Genomic DNA, 17715 nt, shown 5'->3' with positions numbered 1-17715 from the left:
GACCACTTACCGCTACAGGAAGCTGCTAGATGGCAGATCAGAATCAGCATCTCATCAGAAAAAGAAGGCAGCTTTGTAGGAAAGCAGCTACCCTACCAGTGAAGACCTGGGAGAGAAAACCACTCCTTGGAAAAATACCAAAAGCCCAGAAGAGTCTCTCCTTCTAGAGTTGCCTGCTATCGCTGCCAGGGCAGAACTGGTTAATCCTGAAGAAACAAAAGGAAGCTCCCTAGAGGCGGGCTTCAGCAGGATGGCTTTCCTCTGTGGGAACCAAGAGTTCAGAAGGATGGAAGCAGATAACAGAAAGTCACAGTTACCACTTCTGCTTACCAAACTTTCATCAGCCCTCAATGAGGAAAATAAGCAAACATCTTTAGAGTTCCCACCTGTTCTTCCCCAGAGATGAAGGAATTCACATTTTTAAAAAATCACTGGAAGGGGAGTTTTACTATCTTATGGATGAAAGCTAAGCACATGCAAGCAACATTTAATATGAAGAATGAAGACACTTTTTCCAAACATCCTTAAATTCAACTCAGAGTAAAGCAAACAATTAACCCCTGAGGGTGTCAAAAAATAAATGCACATTAGGAAATAGATTTAAAGTTTTTAGTTCAGAATCACTTTGAGTGGGTTCTTGTTTTTAAGATGGGATTAGATGAAAACAAAATATTTTGGTTTGTGTCTATTTTTAAAAGAAGAGATTATGTCTTCTTTTAAGTATGCCTAAACCCATTTATGGGTTTTCCGGAAGTTGCATCAGATTTGCAGTTAAGTACTAAAGGCAACTACATTTTTAAAAATTTTTTTCACATGTTTATTATTCATTATGCTCAGTTAGCCAGCATACAGTACATCATTTGTTTCTCATGTAATGTTCACCTATTCATTAGCTGCGTGTAGCACTCAATGCTCATCACAACACATGCCCTCCTTAATACCCATTGAAGGGAGGGGTGGTGGGGGATGGGGAAACCAAATACATTTTAATCATGTCTCTATAACCAGAGCAGGTTGATCGTCTGCACACATCAACTCCACTCTCCTGGAAGATCCTGGTGCTGAGCCCTCACACCTCTACAGAGAGCCAGATCAGAGAGAAAGAAAGACTTTCCCTGCCAAGCCTCCCCAGTCCTAAGAAACTGCAGATTTCTTGAAATGAGAGTGATGGCTTTCTTTCTTGCATGGTAGAAAGAACAAAAAACAGCTCTTAAAAAGAAAGTAATCATTTCTTTATGATATTTAAAATGAAAAACTCTTTAAAAATGTTTTCAAATCTAATTTCTATACCACTTTTTAACCTATTATATTAGCAACTACTATAAGTTTGGTAATTCCCTTTGTTGAAGATGATATAAAGAAATCAGCATCTTGGAGCACCTGGGTGGCTCAGTGGGTTAAAGCCTCTGCCTTCGGCTCAGGTCATGATCCCAAGGTTCTGGGATAGAGCCCTGCATCGGGCTCTCTGCTCAGTGGGGAGCCTGCTTCATCCTCTCTGCCTACTTGTGATCTCTGTCTGTCCTATAAATAAATAAAATCCTTAAAAAGAGAGAGAGAGAGAAATCAGCATCTTCTATACTATTACTATAGAAGTTGGTAAATAATTTTTTATTTTTTTAAAGATTTTATTTATTTGACAAAGAGAGCACAAGTGGGGGGAATGGCATAGGGAGAGGGAGAAGCAGACTCCCCACAGAGCAGGGACCCCCCCCAACATGGGACTTCATCCCAGGACCCCAAGATCATGAGCTGGGCTGAAGGCAGACACTCAACCAACTAAGCCAAGCAGGCACCCGAAAGTTGGTAAGATATTTTTAAAGGGAAACTAAGTAGTGTCTATCAAATATAAAAATGTGAATGTTTCCATCTCTTAGGAATTTACCTCACAGATGATCATAATCACATCTGGAGAAATGTTCATTATAGCACTGTCTGTGACAGGAAAAAAACTAAAAATGGCTTGAGAATAGAGGACTGGCCAAATAAGTGAAGGTACATCCATGTAAAGGAGGATTATGCAGCCATCAAGAGAGAGTAGAACTGAAGTGAAGGATCAGATGGCCTGGGTTCAGATCCGACTCCAGCAGAGACTAGCCAGGTGACTCTGAGCAAGTTCCCACACCTCTCTTCATCTCGGTACTTCATCTATAGTAAGATGAAAATTACAGTACTTACCACAGAGAATTACTGTGACTAAGACAGTGCCTAAAGTACAGCAGATGCTCAATAAATATTAGTGAGTACCAGTTAAAGAGGTAGGCCTCTTTTTTAATATTTTTTTAAAGATTTTATTTATTTGACAAAGATCACACGTAGGCAGAAAGGCAGGCAGAGAGTCGGAGGAGGAGGGAGCAGGCTCCCCACTGAACAGAGAGCCCAATGCAGGGCTTGATCCCAGGACCTTGAGATCATGACCTGAGCCAAAGGCAGAGGCTTAACCCACTGAGCCACCCAGGTGCCTCAAGAGGTACACCTCTATAAACAGACATGGAAAGATGTCCAAGATAGACTGTCAAGTGGAAAAGAGCTAGTTGCAAGAGTATGCATAGGATAATTCCATTCTATAAGATTTTTTTTAAAAGATTTTATTTATTATTTGACAGACAGAGATCACAAGTAGGCAGAGAGGCAGGCAGAGAGAGAGGAAGAGAAGCAGGCTCCCCACTGAGCAGAGAGCCCAATGCGGGGCTTGATCTCAGGACCCTGGGATCATGACCTGAGCCGAAGGCAGAGGCTTAACCCACTGAGCCACCCAGGTGCCCCTGTAAGATATTTTAAATGTGCTTGCTGTTGACTGCCTGCTTCTTTCCAGTAAAATAAAAGCTCCTTGAGAGTGGGGACTTCTGTTCACTGTTGTATCCCATTTCCATAACAGGCATTCAATTAAGAATTTGTTGATTGGATGAATAAAATTAGGAAGGATAAGCAGAAAGAAATTTTTAATAGTAGTTGCCTCCAAAAAAACGGTATGGGGGTAGAAGGGCTGGTGGGCCCTGGGAGAAATAGTTCATTGATTCTTAGAAAAGTACCAATTAAATTTTTTACAGTGAGTTTGTATGTCAACCAATAAAAATGGAGTTCTTAGAAGATAGTGTTTTTGTTTGCAGGGTGCATCTTAAGACCTATGGGTGTCCCCCTCTAACAAAGGACCAATGAGGGAGCAAGGGATGATCTCCCTACTATCTGATAAGTTAATGAGTCAGAAAGTAACTTATAAAAGAAGGAAGGCGTGGAGCTCTCCTTTTCTTCTTGGCCTTCTATTGAGCTTTCCAAAGTTAACCTTACAATCTCCAAGCCAGATCCTCTGTCCTAACCCATTAGGACCCCTCTCCTTTACTTAAACATCAACCATACTTCCCCACAATGGCATCTCTGCCCAGATCATCCTCTCTCCCTGAGAGACCTTTTCCTTCATCTTTTCACTCCCAAACCTGTCCATAAAGGATCGTTTTCTGATTCCCAGCATCTCTGGCCCCTCCCTCTTGGACACTGCTAGAGTCTATGTTTGATATCATCCACTGGCACTTACTCTAAATGCCTGCTATCTCCCCTCCCAGTTTGAGATGAGGTCTGTAAGGATCGATTCTTTAGTTTTGCAACCACTTCTTTCTTCCATGCATGCTCTCTTTCCCTCCCTCCCATGCAGGCATGAAGTCCTATACTATATTTAAAAAAAAAAAAAAAAAAAAAAGACTGCCACATTAAAGAGCTATGTGTGATTTTGTTCCATTTGCCCAAAAGTTTCTCATACCAAAAAGAAGTCACCAGCCCTGTCATTCTCCCTGAAATGTCAATACTAGGGATATCTTTCTTACGCTTCCTCAGTATATTCTTGTTACATGCTTCTGAAAGTTCTAAGTGGATTTAAAATGCTCTAGTTCTTCATGTACTAACTAGTCAGAACTGATTTTTGTTTCTAATTAACACCACTGATGAAATGAGAAATCCTAATAGCAGAAGAAGGTGAGACAGAAGGGCTTACCACACTCACAATGACTGCCTCACATTCACCTCAAACACAGAAGCTCTCATAATGCACCCACATGCATGAGCAAGGGGAGTTACTAGCAATGATTTCATATCATTTTGAAATATTCGTTTAAAAATGCAAGAAGAATCAATGAAACAAGATGGGATTGGGAGGGAGACAAACCATAAGTGACTCTTAATCTCACAAAACAAACTGAGGGTTGCTGGGGGGAGGGGGTTTGGGAGAAGGGGGTGGGATTATGGACATTGGGGAGGGTGTGTGATTTGGTGAGTGCTGTGAAGTGTGTAAACCTGGTGATTCACAGACCTGTACCCCTGGGGATAAAAATATATGTTTATAAAAAATAAAAAATTAAAAAAAAATGCAAGTATCTTGCCATTAAATACTCCCTGGTTGATAGATCTTGGGGTGCTTAAAAAAGGATTTTACCATTTCATAGAATTATGTACTTAAAATCACACAGTATTACTTTACGTCCCAAAGCTCTTGACCCATCTCTGAAATCTAACACTACAGCAGCAGCTGCTGCTAGTCCTCAGCCAGGCTGTCTTATCACCCACATGTCACCTTGACTCTCTCCCTTACTTCATTCAGATCTGTGATCCAAGTCCCCAACACTGAGAGGCCCAGTCTGGACAGCCTACCTAAAACCATACACACACACACACACACACACACACACACACACACCCGTCTCTCTCCATCCCTTCTCTTGCTTTATTTTTTCCTCCATAGGAAAACACACACCTATTATACAGCATATTTCCTCGTATATTGTCCAGTTCCCCCCACCAGACAGTCAGCTTTAGGAGAATAGGGACTTGGTCTTTGGATATACACCCAGGGCCTAGAACAATGTGCAGTAGGTGCTTGAGGGATGTTGTATAAACCAATGACAGTAATAGCATTGTTGTGTAGCTTTTGTTGCTTACTAAATACATATGCATCCTCCTCCAAAATTTGAGCTGCTCAGAAACAGAGCTCTTGTCTCTTTCTTGGTCATCACCAACAGTGCCCAGCAGATAGTAATTTATCAAATGAACTGAAGATGAAATCTAAACTATAGTTCTCTGTATGACACTTTCCACTTCTACTAGATTTCCATTTATAATGTGCCCTCAAGTTAATTTTTTTTAGCTCACCTTAATCTGTCAGTCCCCAAAGTAGTGCCAGGTGATGGACCTAATTTGAGTAGACTTTGTTACAGGCATAGAGTGGTTAGGGTCAGATTTCAGACTCCTTTGTAACTGCATCTTGCAGTATGAAATTCAGAGGTAGAAGAAAAACCTAGGGAAAAGGATGGAAATCTATAGCAAGTTGAAGATGAAGAAAGCAACCACTCACTCTTTATGGCATGAACAGAGGAGATACACTTGCTCTGGATAACCTAAAAAGTATAGGGGAAAGGAGGGTTTAAAAACTCTGCTTTATTAATTTCATAAGTCATTCAGTAAAAGCCTGCTGTGTGATCTTAGTACAATTAACATACTCTGTATTATTTCAGTCTTTCAAAAGATTTGCCTTATAACCCAGTATGCAGACAATTATTAAAAAGATATGTTGTCTAGATGAATGGATAAAGAAGATGTGGTGCATCACTTCTCGGCCTTTCGGCTAAGATCAAGTGAAGAAGATGTGGTGCATATATATACCATGGAATACTATGCAGCCATCAAAAGAAACGAAATCTTGCCATTTGCAATGACTTGGATGGAACTAGAGGGTGTTATGCTGAGCGAAATAAGTCAATCAGAGAAAGACAACTATCATATGATCTCCCTGATTTGAGGAAGTTGAGAGGCAACGTGGGGGGTTTGGGGGAAGGAAAACAATAAATGAAACAAGATGGGATTAGGAGGGAGAGAAACCATAAGAAACTCTTAATCTCACAAAACAAACTGAGGGTTCCGGGGTGGGGGGTAGGGAAAGGGAGGTAGGGCTATAGACACTGGGGAAGGTATGTGCTATGGTGAGTGCTGTGAAGTGTAAACCTGGTGATTCACAGACCTGTACCCCTGGGGCTAATAATACATTATGTGTTAATAAAAAATTAATTAATTAATTTTAAAAGTGAAAAGAAAAAAATATATGTTGTCTATATATCCACTTGGTCACATTAATTAAAATTTTCATTTAAATCAGCTTATTCTACTATGGAGATTGATACATCTAAAATCTCTCATTATGGGGGCGCCTGGGTGGCTCAGTGGATTAAGCCGCTGCCTTCGGCTCAGGTCATGATCTCAGGGTCCTGGGATTGAGTCCCACATCGGGCTCTCTGCTCAGCAGGGAGCCTGCTTCCCTCTCTCTCTGCCCCCCTCTCCGTCTACTTGTGATTTCTCTCTGTCAAATAAATAAATAAAATCTTTAAAAAAAAAAATAAAAAAATAAAAAATAAAAAAATAAAATCTCCCATTATGTATAAATTGCTTATTCTTATTTCTGTCAAATTCTTTGCTTTATATTAAATCTATGTTATAGAGGATAAAAAACTTATAGTTACTAATTTTATAGTCCATGTGTTAAAATTATGAAGTCTAATATTTTTATTATAAAATATAACCACTTTATCTTTTATACTGATTTGGCCTTAAATCTATTTCATCTAATTACAATAAAGCTATACTAGCTTTTCCTTTGGTTAAAAATACATAAATAAAAATTAAAAAATAAAATAAAATGAAAGTTTTACTTTTTTCTACTTATAGATAAATACCAAAAGAACAGAAGCCAGAGGCTCAAACAGATACTTGTACACCAATATCCATAGCAAAATTATCCACAATAGCCAAAAGGTGAAAACAGCCCATACATCAATTGATGGATAAAGGGATACACAAAATATGGTATACAAATTCCATGGAATATCAGTCGGCCTTAAAAAGGAATGACATTCAGGACACCTGAGTGGCTCAGTTGGTTAACTGTTTGCCTTCAGCTCCAATGATGATCCCGGAGTTCCCAGATGGAGACTCAGATTGAGCAACCTGCTCAGTGGGGAGTCAGCTTCTCTCTCAGCCCCTCACCTGACTCAAGCTCCTTCTTGTGCACTCATACACACTCTTTCTCTCTCAAATAAATAAAATCTTAAAAAAAAAAAAAAGGAATGAAATGATCATACATGATGCAACATGGATAAACTTTGAACACATTATGCTAAGTGAAATAATCCAGAAACAAAAGGAAAATATTGTAATAATTCCACTTGTATGAGGTACCTAGCATAGGCAAAGAACAGAGGTTGCCAGGGGTGGGGAAGAGGGGAAATGGGAGGGTATTGACTGGGTACAGAGTCCCAGACTGGGATGAAAACATTCCAGAGATGAACAGCGATGACAGTTACACAGCACTGTGAATGTATTTAACATTAATGAACTGTACAATTAAAAATAGCTAAAATGGTAAACGGTATATATTCCCACTAGGTAATATTACCTGACCAAGTCTTAATTTTTAATCTTCATTATGTAGCATATACATTGTCAGAACACTAGAAGTTCCATTTTCTTAAAAAACCTTATTTTCCCTTTAAAAATCTTAGTTTTTAGAAATGTCCCTGTTTGTAATCTAGAGTTTCCAAATCTAGAGTTTCTCAATGATCACCTCAATTTGTCCTCACAACACTCTAATGAATTATGTTAACGGAATTTTGATTAAGTATCTGAGCACTTGAGAGAAATGTTTTTCCCAATTTACTCACCCTCTTACCTATGTCTTTGCACATATTTCATCAAAAGGAAGAGATGGAAATTTTTATATTTAATATGAAGCCATGCAGGTTTTCTAACAGAATAAATAGCACCATGTTTCTCAAATCAGGTAAGTCTAGCTCTACTGCCAACACAGCTAAGAGCCAACAAATTACCATTTTAGGTCAACAGATAAACCACCTATAACAACCAGGATGCCTGATCCAATGTTGTCATTCAACAAGGGCAAATACTTTGCTAGCCACTTTGTGTTCACACAAAGATGATTCTACAATAAAAAGGTGGAAAACAGGCTCTGCTATTGAGAATGGGACCACCAAGCAGATTTAGCCCTTTGTGTCAATTCAATCTAATCACAATGAAATGAACTAATTAAGATTTCGTCAATTCCCTGAAATTTAGCTATTACAAGAGTTTCAGGAGTTTTTTGTTTGCTTGCTTTTAATGCCAAGAAAGGAAGTTTGAGCTGACTAAAATATCAAACCAAGCCTTGGTATCAGCCTGAGCAGCAGAGAAGTAACTCTGGCCTAAAATTATGATTTGGATATATATAACAAAAAAGAAAACCAGAACAAAGTATTCCCTGATTTTGTAAATGCTTTCTTGAGCAATCCACCTGTTGTGAGCAGACTGGAGGCCAATCTGAACCTACTGAAGGAACATCTCTTTGAGAGGGGCCCTTGAGTGTATGTTATGCACTAAAGCATGACAATTGCAGAGTACAAATGTCATACATATTACTTAACTGCTTTAAACTTTAGCTTCCTGAGCAACCTAAGTATCCATTGATAGATGAATGTATAAAGATGTGTGTATATATGTGTGCATGTATACATATAATATATTATATATATTATAATACTATTTAGCCATAAAAAGGAATAAAATCTTGCCATTTCCAACAACATGGATAGACCTAGGTGTTATGATAAGTGAAATAAGTCAGACAGAAAAGGACAAATACTGTATGATTTCACTGATGGAAATGTGGAATCTAAAAAAAAAAAAAAAAAACTAAAACTAAAAAATGAAGAGGCAAAACAAAACACAAACAGACTCATAAATACAAACTACAAACTGGTGGCTGCTGGGGGTGGAGGAGTATGCACAAAAATAGGTGAAGGTGATTAAGAGGTACAAACTTCCAGTTATAAAATAAGTAAGTCAGGGCACCTGGATGGCTCAGTGGTTTAAGGCCTCTGCCTTCAGCCCAAGTCATGGGCCCAGGGTCCTGGGATCGAGCCCCGGATCAGGCTCTCTGCTCAGCAGGTAGCCTGCTTCCGCCTGCTTCTCTACCTATTTGTGATCTCTGTCTGTCAAGTAAATAAATTAAAAATAAATAAATAAAATAATTTGTTAAAATGTACTGTACAGGACAGGGAATACAGTCAATAACATTGTAATAACTTTGCTGATAGATGATGACTAGAGTGATCACAGTGGTGATTATTTCTTTGTGTATACAAATGTTGAATCTCTGTTATATATCTAAAACTAATATAATATCATTTAGAATGTCAACTACTGTTCAATAAAAAAAATAAAATAACTGTTTGCTTCCTGGTGGTAAAGTTGGGAAAATTAAAAACTGCTTATCAAGCTATTCATGAAGATTTAATGACATATTCACTAAATGAATATTAAATTCATAAAAGAACAAGTGTATGTGTAAGTTACATACGCAGTGATATAACAAGAAAAATACATAACCCAAAGCCTGTAATACAATTATTGCCCAGCAAAGGTCAATGCTCTCTCCAGAATCTTCTCAAATGGCTACCACATTTCTTTCATCAGAAGAGAAGGAAGACCTCTGAGTTCTGAGCTATTCTACCTCTCCAGTTCTTTCCGTCCTGATACAACCATCTGCCTTCTCCTCTTCTGAGATAGTAGTTCCCAGGAATATTCTTTCTATATACCATAAAACAGCACAAGAAACAGACAGCTTTAAATGATTGATGAAATCAATCAGGAAAAACTGCAGTTTTAATATTTCCTTCCTACACCCCAGAGGATTATTTAAGAACAAGGACAAGTTTCAGCCAGTGACAGAAGTACACTAAAAATGTTCCTGCTGACCACAACCTCCTCTCTTCAGTGCCTGAAACCTACTCACTTTCCACTCAGAAACAGTGTCACCAAACCTTGAAATCATACATACCTTTCTGGTCCTCAATATCTAGAAACAAGGAAGAATTTTCCAACCTCTTCTGGTTTCATGTACTATCTGGCACTTTCTGTGGTGTGTTTGGTTAAAGTTCACCAAGAGAAGGTAACCCAACTCCTCCCCCCATCCCCAACAATGACTTCCTCTTGGTTAGCCTTTTGTGTAAGAAAGTAGGTTTCCTTACATTGGCCAACATAAACGATTGACCCATCGCTGGTGGTACCATTTCCTATGTGGGACTTTCCATCTTTAATGAAAAGACTAACAGTTGAGTTAGTTATTACTCAACTAACTCACAAAAAGAACAAAAAGAAAATCAGAAAATGCAAGAAGACATTTCTTTAGAAGTTAAATCCTGGATAAGGATGTAGATTTAGGAACAGAAGAGCTTCCTGCTCACTGTTTACATTTCATGAATTAAAAGTAAATTAAAGATAATATAAACATATCACTACATTAAAATTAAGCAGGTATAATTTCAAAAATAAAAAAACATAGCTAGCTGTCATCATCAAGACAGCATGGTACTGGCACAAAAACAGACACATAGATCAATGGAACAGAATAGAGAGCCCAGAAATAGACCCTCAACTCTATGGTCAACTAATTTTCGACAAAGCAAGAAAGAATGTCCAATGGAAAAAAGACAGCCTCTTCAATAAATGGTGCTGGGAAAATTGGACAGCCACATGCAGAAAAATGAAATTGGATCATTTCCTTACACCACACACGAAAATAGACTCAAAATGGATGAAGGACTTCAATGTGAGAAAGGAATCCATCAAAATCCTTGAGGAGAACACAGGCAGAACACAGGCTGACCTCAGCCGCAGCAACATCTTCCTAGGAACATCGCCAAAGGCAAGGGAAGCAAGGGCAAAAATGAACTATTGGGATTTCATCAAGATCAAAAGCTTTTGCACAGCAAAGGAAACAGTTAACAAAATCAAAAGACAACTGACAGAATGGGAGAAAATATTTGCAAACGACATATCAGATAAAGGACTAGTGTCCAAAATCTATAAAGAACTTAGCAAACTCAAAACCCAAAGAACAAATAATCCAATCAAGAAATGGGCAGAGGACATGAACAGACATTTCTGCAAAGAAGACATCCAGATGGCCAACAGACACATGAAAAAGTGCTCCATATCACTCGGCATCAGGGAAATACAAATCAAAACCACAATGAGATATCACCTCACACCAGTCAGAATGGCTAAAATCAACAAGTCAGGAAATGACAGAGGCTGGCGAGGATGCGGAGAAAGGGGAACCCTCCTACACTGTTGGTGGGAATGCAAGCTGGTGCAGCGACTCTGGAAAACAGCATGGAGGTTCCTCAAAATGTTGAAAATAGAACTGCCCTATGACCCAGCAATTGCACTATTGGGTATTTACCCTAAAGATACAAACGTAGTGATCCAAAGGGGCACGTGTACTCGAATGTTTATAGCAGCAATGTCCACAATAGCCAAACTATGGAAAGAACCTAGATGTCCATCAACAGATGAATGGATCAAGAAGAAGTGGTATATATACACAATGGAATACTATGCAGCCATCAAAAGAAATGAAATCTTGCCATTTGCGACAACATGGATGGAACTAGAGCGTATCATGCTTAGCGAAATAAGTCAAGCGGAGAAAGACAACTATCATATGATCTCCCTGATATGAGGAAGTGGTGATGCAACATGGGGGCTTAAGTGGGTACGAGAAGAATAAATGAAAGAAGATGGGATTGGGAGGGAGACAAACCATAAGTGACTCTTAATCTCACAAAACAAACTGAGGGTTGCTGGGGGGAGGGGGTTTGGGAGAAGGGGGTGGTATTATGGACATTGGGGAGGGTATGTGTTTTGGTGAGTGCTTTGAAGTGTGTAAACCTGGTGATTCACAGACCTGTACCCCTGGGGATAAAAATATATGTTTATAAAAAAATAAAAAATTATATTAAAAAAAAAAAAAAGACCTGATCCCTGCCCTAGCAAGAACTTCTCTAGTGGAAGGGAAATGAGTTGTCAGTAAGTCACTGTGATACAGTATGGTCAGGTATCCCTGACCAAATACGCCTTAGAACTATTAGAGAAGGCATACTTATTTCTATGTGGTTGTGGAGGTATCACAGGAAAACCTCAGGATTTGAAGCTGAATCCTAAGAGATGAATAGAAGATGAAAAAGCAGGATCTGGCTAGTTCCACAAGCTAACAGTCCATGAGAATAAATATTACTGATAGTTTTTATCTTCTCCTCTCAGCTACTACTCTATCCCACCTAAGAGGATGGCAGCCCTCCGCTACCACCTGAGTTTCCATTCCAAATGGCAGGGGTGAGTCAAAAACCCACATCCTACAGCATTTGTGAATGTGGAGGCCAAAAGGGAGTTCATCATCACTTCAGTACATCAGTAAAGGCACTTACTAGGTCATAGCAGATCAAAGGCCAGGCAAGGATTAGACAGGAATTGAGTGCTGAATGTGTCAAGTGCTGCCTTGGACACTCCACCTCGCAGGACAGCATGCATTCTTTCCTAAGGTGCTACAGCTGTTCTGTACATATTGTAAGAAAATCCACCCTACTATGAAGCTGGAAGACTGCACTGGGATGTGATACAGGAGGTGAAAGCACAAGATGGCAGGAGGGAGGCAAAACTGTCTCAGGTGGCTCCAGAGTTACCTGGCCCTCTAGAGGTACCCCATTTCTAATGAAGAGTAACAGATCCTATTAAAGACTTTCTCTGAGTAAATGTTAATTCCAAATGAATAATTACAAAGTGTGCATCACTCCAGTTCTGGACACATCCCCACCAATGTTGAGCCACCTTTAGGTAGAACATGGTCCAATCTCAAGTGCTGGGACCTACGGTGCCTGAGTGGATGATGAAGCTATGTCTGGCTCATTCTCACATTCTTATGCATCCTTGGGTAAGGAAGAGGTTTCAGATTTTCCCTTACTGGCAAGCTAGTGTTTCATCTTGTATCCAGTCTATCAAGGGGAAGGGACATAAATATCTTCCCAGAAAAGGAGGCGAGACATAGGGTTAAGTCATGCCAGAGACAGAGAGACAAGGGAAACAATGGATACAGACACCAGAATCCTGGTTTTTCCTACCTTGGATCCTAAGCTTCAAAGGGTGCTGACAATAGAAGCATCCAGAAAAATGTGGAGGCACCCAGATTGGTGGCCTGTTTTCTCCAGCTCTAAAGGGTGTCCTTGTCCACCAGAGCATCAAATTCAGGAAGGCTGGAAGCAATGGTAAGCAACGGAGGAAGAGGGTGACTCCAGACACTTGAGGCTGTGTTCCTGCCTCCTTGTGGTTGACAAAAAGCAAGGCCCAGGTCAAGATGAAGAGATCTCCTTGAGCAAAGGGAAACCAGAAGTCCTAGCATGGACACAAGGCTCCTACCTATCAAAGAGCCAAATGAGTCCTCCATTTACCCAGATGCCTCCCATCTTGGAGAGGAACAGAGAGAGGAAGAGGACCCCCAAAGGCCCTAAAGACTAAATAACCAAAAGGAGCTTATTTGAACTTAAAAGGACTGTGATACATAAGTTAGCTAGTTCAAGGTTTGTTTGGGGGGATTTTTAAATTTTTTTTTATTATTTTTAGAGAGAGCGATGCACATGTGAGAGAGAGCAGGGGGAGGGGCAGAGAGAGAAAGACTCTCAAGCAGACTCCACACTGAATGTCTTGCCTGACAAGGGATTCAATCTCACAACCTTGAGATCATGACCTGACTCCAAATCAAGAAGCAGATGCTTAACTGACTTAGCCACCCAGGTGCCCCTAGCTCAGGGTTTGTCAGAGGTTATTCTTCCCTACTTAACCATCAGGCTGTGTGAGCTAGTGAGAAAAAAACAAATTCTTTATAAAAAGTTAAACAGCCAAATTTTTAAGGCCAATGCGCAATAAAGTGAGTAAACTGTGAACCTGTTACACTCATTTCCATCACTGAAATGATGTATCATGTAAGATATAAGAAGGCATATCTATGCATGCCTTCTTCTTGTCACCTAAAAGAGTTAAACTCACCAAGAATGCTATATTGGTTTGCTAAGACTGTAACAAAAAAAATGAATACAAACTAGGTGGCTTAAAATTGAATTTTTTTTCCCCTCACAGTTCAGGATGATAGAAGTCTGAAATCAAGGTGTTGCCAAGATTGTCCATGAGTAACTCCAGAAGAACCCAATTTGTTTTATGCCTTTCTTCTAGTGTCTGGTAGCTGCTGACAATCCTTGACACTCCTTGGTTTGTAGATGCATCCCTCCACACTCTCCATGTCAGATGGTATTTTTTGTGTGTCTCCTCTGTATCTTTGTGTCTTCACATGGCTTTCTTATAAAGATACTAGGGACTGAATGTAGTGCCCACTTTAATCCAGCGTCTTCCTGCTGAGCAGAGAGCCTGATGCAGGGCTTGATCCCAGGACCCTGGGATCATGACTGAGCTGAAGGCAGAGGCTTAACCCACTGAGCCACCCAGGCACACCTCCAGTGTCTCATTTTAACTTAATTAATCACATCTGGAAAGATACTATTTATGTATAAGGCGACATTCTAAGATTCTGGGTAGACATGAATTTAGGGAGCACGCCCAGGGCAAATATAATAGGGAGTTTTAATAGGCAGCCAGTATTAAAATTACAGGATAGAGTCTAGGAAGATTTTAATTTACTGCAAAGAAAGAGGTATCTACTCTTTGGCCGGACTAGACATTTTTTGCTTCTCTGTACACATTAACATGCATGTCGGGGCATTTGTACACACTGTCCACTTGCCCTTCTCCACCTCCATTTACAGAGCTAAATCTTCTACATCTGCTATGCATCCTTCTAAAATTCATATGCTGACACCCCTACCTTCTCCCCAACCCTCCCACCACACACACACACATACACACACACACACACACCCCTCCAGGTGATGGTATCAAGAGGTCAGGCCTCTGGAGATAAGTAGGATTAAATGAGATCAGGAGGATAAGGCCCTTACTGACAGGATTAGTGACCTTAGACACACTCTCGAGCTTTCTTCCCCTCGACTTTCTACACAGAAGGTATTAATGAGATGACAGTAGTCTGGAAGAGGGCCTTCACCAGAACTCAACCATGCTGGCACCCAGTCTCAGACTTCCAGCCTCCAGAACTGTTGAGAAATAAACTTGTGCTGTTGTTAAGTCACTCAGTCTATGGTAATTTATAACAGCAGCTCAAACACACTAAGGCAGCATCTTTAAGGTTTTACCTGCATATCATTTCCCCTGGGAACCCATTTGGAGGCTAAGAAATCTGGAACTGGAGGCGCCTGGGTGGCTCAGTGGGTTTAGCCTCTGCCTTCCACTCAGGTCATGATCTCAGAGTCCTCCGATCAAATCCCGCATCAGGCTCTCTGCTCAGCGGGGAGCCTGCTTCCCCCTCCCCCACCGCCTCTCTGCCTACTTGTGATCTCTGTCAAATAAATAAATGAAATCTTAAAAAAAAAGAAGAAGAAAAGAAAAGAAATCTGGATCTGCTCTGAGCTCCTGTAAGATGCTGCACTTCTGCATCATGGCACATTACCTGCTGTAATCTCCACCTGTCTACTTGTCTGGGCTTTCAATACCTGAGGATAGCAACTCAGTGTCCCATCCAGGGCCTAGCACAGGATATAAGAGAACACACCTCTGAGATGATATTAACCAGGCTCTGAGGAACATTGGGATGATCTTACAAGTCACTCAACCTCTTTGGGTCTCAGCTTCTTCATCTGAAACAATTTCAGACTAATAATGTCCAACATTCCATAAAAATAATGATGGGCAGGAACTCCTAACAGCTAAACACTACTTACTATGTTCTAAGGGCTTTACGTAGAGAAACTCAGTTCTTTCTTACAACAATCTTGTGATGTAAGCCTTTTTGCAAATAAGGAATCAGAAAAACAAATGTTAAGGAAATTTCATAAAGCTGCCCAGCTAGAAGGTGTCAGAACTGGAATTTGAACCTGGCAGTCTCGTTCTAGAATCAATGAACCTAACCTATCTACTTTTTCTGTTTCTATATGATGGTGCTTCCTTTCATTCTATATAGGAGCTGGTACAAATTTATTCACCCCCAAAGCCTAGATGTATCTAATTCCCCACTGATACACTAGAAATATAAATTCTAGCTCATTACAATTAGATAAAGAAAGAGAATAGCATTCCAATACCTTATAATTTAATTTTTAACATCAATATCTAAAAGCACTGGTGTATTTCAATAGTCTTTTCTTCAAAGTCTTAGTAATATTAGGACTAACACTAATAACCCTTACATGTGTAATTACCATTAATTATAAGGTTAGTAATAATAGCCATTCAACAATTGGCCTATGGTTTGGCATCCAGGAAACTGACATGAAAATGGATGATTTTTTTGACACTATTTAGACATAGGCTCTTTCCAGAGGTGCATGATTTGCATAATGAAAAGCACAGAATCAACCATCCTAAACTTGTGTTAGAGACAAAGATTAATTATACATAGATTCTTATGTTAAAAAATTGGAGTGTAATAGAAGAAATAAAGCATGACAAATTATGCAATGATAAGTGCCCCTATAAAGGTAAAAAGGTAATTGTAATGGGAAAGAAAAAAGAGCAAGAAGAAAAAGGGTTCATGATCAGGGTAACTTTGGGGAACAGAAAGCATTTGCACTGGGCCATGAAGAGCTGGTATGATTTATGTATACAACAAGGAGTGAAAGCCATTCAGGGAGTGAGAATTGCAGTAGCACCATCAGAGAAGTCAAAAACACAAGAGTATCTGCAAGGATCATCTAATGCTATGCATCAGTCTATCTTGCAAATGGGAGCATAAAAAAGGAGATAATGGAAAATAAGAGAAAAACATGTTAGAGGTAAATTATAGCCTCTGACAATTATCTTGGCAATTGATAACAAGAACATAAATCAAGTCAACATCAATGGGAATGGAGAAAAAAGTATAGATTCAAGAAGTATTCCCAAGATAGACACAATAACATTTGGCAACAGGAAGGGAAAGGAGAGGGCAAAAGTCAAAGATGATGCTGAGTTCTGAGCTCAGATGGCTGGAGGAATGTTGGAGACATTGAAAAAATTGGGGGTGGGGGAGAGAAAGCAAACTCTGGGTCATCTATGCGAGCTCCTTGCACCAGTCTCAGCTAGTACGCCACCAAGGAGGAGGAGAGAAGATCTCAAGTTCAATAGTCATTCTGTGACTCATGAGGTGTGACAGTCAAGTTATTTTCTACTCTTACAGCGGTAAAACAAAACCTACACATCATTAACCAGAACCTACTGAATGTTCAAGTAGGAGGTCTACAATGACTAAGTCTTAACTCAGAACCTCAAAATCTAACCTTAAAGAAAGTTTTAAAGGCTTTATGTTCCCATCCTTCAACTCTTAGCTGGTTAAAATTGGAAAGCTCTATTTTCTCTTTCTGAGGTATAGTTGTGACATATTCATTTCCAAACTATCTTAGTTTCATCTGCATTCAATATTTAGTGTGACAAATTCTCAACTTGTAAGTCAATCAAGGAGGCACTCTAGAGTTCATTTGGATTTTTTCCTTCTATCAATATTCTGAATAGTCTTTTCCTATGGCTAATAATCTTTAATCCCTCCACCATCACTTGGTGGTGTCACACTTCAGAAAACATTTAATTTTAACCCTGTTTCCATGAATCATTTTCACTGTGGTTTGTGGGAATCGTTTGAATGCCCAGAACATTTGACAAGTCACATCTGTCCATCTAGATTGCTTTGGGTAACCTTTGCAGGGCACACTTATCTAAGGTCCTAGACATTCTTTCCCAAATTTAAAACAAACTGGTCAC

At 39.7% G+C, this 17715-nt stretch overlaps 2 protein-coding genes across 10 annotated transcripts in view; both read right to left on the bottom strand.

The window, feature by feature from the left end:
• ATP8B4 (ATPase phospholipid transporting 8B4 (putative)) overlaps positions 1-10005 on the bottom strand; it is a 256040-nt gene extending 246035 nt beyond the window's left edge. For 2 of the 7 annotated variants that reach the window (XM_082734766.1, XM_082734777.1), the window contains exon 1: positions 11-398. The gene's annotated coding sequence lies outside the window, so the exon portion shown is untranslated. Of the gene's footprint in view, positions 1-10; positions 399-9862 lie in introns of those variants that run through there. The other 5 variants (XM_082734772.1, XM_082734778.1, XM_082734770.1 and 2 more) reach the window with 5 other exon arrangements.
• The window catches only part of GABPB1 (GA binding protein transcription factor subunit beta 1), a 975210-nt gene that overhangs the window by 765456 nt on the left and 192039 nt on the right, over positions 1-17715 (bottom strand). The window lies entirely within an intron of this gene.

This window comes from Mustela nivalis (assembly GCF_964662115.1).
Source record: "Mustela nivalis genome assembly, chromosome: 6".
NCBI lineage: Eukaryota > Metazoa > Chordata > Mammalia > Carnivora > Mustelidae > Mustela > Mustela nivalis.
Note: the sequence above shows the minus strand (reverse complement) of the source record. Positions and strands in the feature narration are given on the sequence as shown.